This window comes from Cupressus sempervirens, chromosome 7 (assembly GCF_028749045.1).
Source record: "Cupressus sempervirens isolate cs-2001-9-10 chromosome 7, ASM2874904v1, whole genome shotgun sequence".
Lineage (NCBI taxonomy): Eukaryota > Viridiplantae > Streptophyta > Pinopsida > Cupressales > Cupressaceae > Cupressus > Cupressus sempervirens.
In genome coordinates, this window is record NC_143124.1 from 684,173,798 (window position 1) to 684,177,317 (window position 3,520).

The window sequence follows — 3,520 nt, forward strand, 5'->3', positions numbered from 1 at the left end:
CTAGCGAATAAATTATGTGGCAACCAAACCTTTCGCCGGCCCCCCTCTCAATCCCAAGGCTCTACCGATCGGCAAAAAACGTAGGGTGGAGAGTGGACCCTTGATGAAATTAGGGACGTCGAGCAATGCACCCGTGCAACCATCTCTTTCCTTCTTGCCATCCGGGCAGGATAAAAATGCAATGATAGAACGTGCCAATGAGATGGAGCCCTTGGCTACAAGATACAACTCCATACACACTCAGCAACAAGCGCATCTTAGAATCGAACACCAAATGTGCAGTGTGTTGCAAGCCGTGCAGACACCTACATATAGGGTATATCCATCAAAACAAAGCGACAAGTACTTCCCACCAGCTCCGCCATTGCGATTACCGAATGGGATAATACTCACCGCCACAGATTAATGACCATCATTACCGTCTCGGAATAGATACAAGCACATCGAGTTTCATCCGATCAGCTGGATGAATTTCACCTTGAAGGGGCCCAATCCAAAAGTTCCAGAGGTCATCTCCTGGAACTCTCAAGAACAAGGCCCATCTTACATGCAAACTCTGCTACTGCACAAACATAGGTTGCAATTAAAGAGAAATTGCAAGGCCATCACAATGGCCCGAGGCCAATGCTCTGACTAAGGCAATTTTCTCTTGCAATCACCATGCCACCGTTCACAGAGAGATCTCCCCATTCACTTGTGATGCGAGCTCGCCCTTGAAAGTCCACTTTCCAAGGCATCCCCCGATGACACATTGGAACGACAACCGCTGTCGAACCATTTCCCAATGTTGTGCCGATCGAGTCGGCACAGATCCGCTAGACGAGGGCTCCCGTTTTAGATCGAGTTTTAAAATCACCAAGAAGACGCGGTGAGGGCTGGCAACCGCTGCCAAACCTTTTTCCGGAATTGCGCCAGCTGAGTGACTAGAAAACATGCTTTACACAATAGGCACGCAAAAAATTTTGCTAGAGTGCCAAGCACCCACCTCATGGCTAGAGACAAGGGCTCGCCATTAGATCAACTTCGAAATCGCTGAACAGACGCGCTGTAGAATGGCAACCGCTGCCAAGTCTCTTCCGTAGTTGCGTCGGTCGAGTGATCGAAGAAGGTGATCTAAGAGAGGGTCCAAGCGTAGGCATTCGTTGGGGGATTCGCGCCGATGGCATAAATTTATGCAATACCCGAGCAAGCAACACCGGATGAAGGTGCTAGACGAGGGCTCCCGTTTTAGATCGAGTTTTAAAATCACCGAGTAGACACGGTGAGGGCTGGCAACCGCTGCCAAACCTTTTTCCGAAATTGCATCATCTGAGTGACAAGAAAACATGATCTAAAGGAGAGTCAAGGAATAGCACCCTCGAGGGTGGGCTTCATGCCCCTCTAATTGATTCAACGTCGGCGTCCACCATTTCAAAATCCGACATATCCATCCGCCCTGACAGCGGCGTTGAATCAATGAGGGGGGCACGGGAGAGGCTCGCGGACACCACCTCTCCCCTTGTAGCCACGATAGGCACGCAAAAAATTTTGCTAGAGCGCCAAGCACCCACCTCATGGCTAGAGACAAGGGCTTGCCATTAGATCAACTTCGAAATCGCTGAACAGACGCGCTGTAGAATGGCAACCGCTGCCAAGTCTCTTCCGTAGTTGCGTCGGTCGAGTGATCGAAGAAGGTGATCTAAGAGAGGGTCCAAGCGTAGGCATTCGTTGGGGGATTCGGCACCGATGGCATAAATTTATGCAATACCCGAGCAAGCAACACCGGACGGAGGTGCTAGACGAGGGCTCCCATTTTAGATCGAGTTTTAAAATCACCGAGTAGACACGGTGAGGGCTGGCAACCGCTGCCAAACCTTTTTCCAAAATTGCGCCATCTGAGTGACAAGAATACATGATCTAAAGGAGAGTCCAGGAATAGCACCCTTGAGGGTGGGCTTCATGCCCCTCTAATTGATTCAACGTCAGCGTCCACCGTTTCAAAATCCAACATTTCCATCCGCCCTGACAGCGGTGTTGAATCAATGAGGGGGGCATGGGAGAGGCTCGCGGCAACCACCTCTCCCCTTGTAGCCATGATAGGAACGCAAAAAAATTTTGCTAGAGCGCCAAGCACCCACCTCATGGCTAGAGACAAGGGCTCGCAATTAGATCAACTTCGAAATCGCTGAACAGACGCGCTTTAGAATGGCAACCGCTGCCAAGTCTCTTCCGCAGTTGCGTCGGTCGAGTGATCAAAGAAGGTGATCTAAGAGAGGGTCCAAGCGTAGGCATTCTCGTTGGGGGATTCGCGCCGATGGCATAAATTTCTGCAATACCCGAGCAACACCGGACGGAGGTGCTAGATGAGGGCTCCCGTTTTAGATCAAGTTTTAAAATCACCAAGTAGACGCGGTGAGGGCTGGCAACCGCTGCCAAACCTTTTTCCAAAATTGTGCCAGCTGAGTTGACAAGAAAACATGATCTAAAGGAGAGTCTAGGAATAGCACCCTCGAGGGTGGGCTTCATGCCCCTCTAATTGATTCAACGTCGTCGTCCACCGTTTCAAAATCCGACATATCCATCCGCGCTGACAGCGGCGTTGAATCAATGAGGGGGGCACGGGAGAGGCTCGCGGCAACCACCTCTCCCCTTGTAGCCGCGATAGGCACGCAAATAATTTTGCTAGAGCGCCAAGCATCCACCTCATGGCTAGAGACAAGGGCTCGCCATTAGATCAAATTCAAAATCGCTGAACAGATGCGCTGTAGAATGGCAACCACTGCCAAGTCTCTTCCGTAGTTGCGTCGGTCGAGTGATTGAAGAAGGTGATCTAAGAGAGGGTCCAAGCGTAGGCATTCGTTGGGGATTCGCGCCGATGGCATAAATTTATGCAATACCCGAGCAACACCGGACGGAGATGCTAGACGAGGGCTCCCATTTTAGATCGAGTTTTAAAATCACCGAGTAGACGCGGTGAGGGCTGGCAACCGCTACCAAACCTTTTTCCGAAATTCCGCCGTCTGAGTGACAAGAAAACATGATCTAAAGGAGAGTCCAGGAATAGCACCCTCGAGGGTGGGCTTCATGCCCCTCTAATTGATTCAACATCGCCGTCCACCATTTCAAAATCTGACATATCCATCCGCCCTGACAGCGGCGTTGAATCAATGAGGGAGGCACGGGAGAGGCTCGTGGCAACCACCTCTCCCCTTGTAGCTGCGATAGGCACGCAAAAAATTTTGCTAGAGCGCCAAGTGCCCACCTCATGGCTAGAGACAAGGGCTCGCCATTACATCAACTTCGAAATCGCTGAACAGACGCGCTGTAGAATGGCAACCGCTGCCAAGTCTCTTCCGCAGTTGCGTCGGTCGAGTGATCGAAGAAGGTGATCTAAGAGAGGGTCCAAGCGTAGGCATTCGTTGGGGGATTCGCGCTGATGGCATAAATTTATGCAATACCCGAGCAACACCGGACGGAGGTGCTAGACGAGGGCTCCCATTTTAGATCGAGTTTTAAAATTACCGAGTAGACGCGGTGAGGG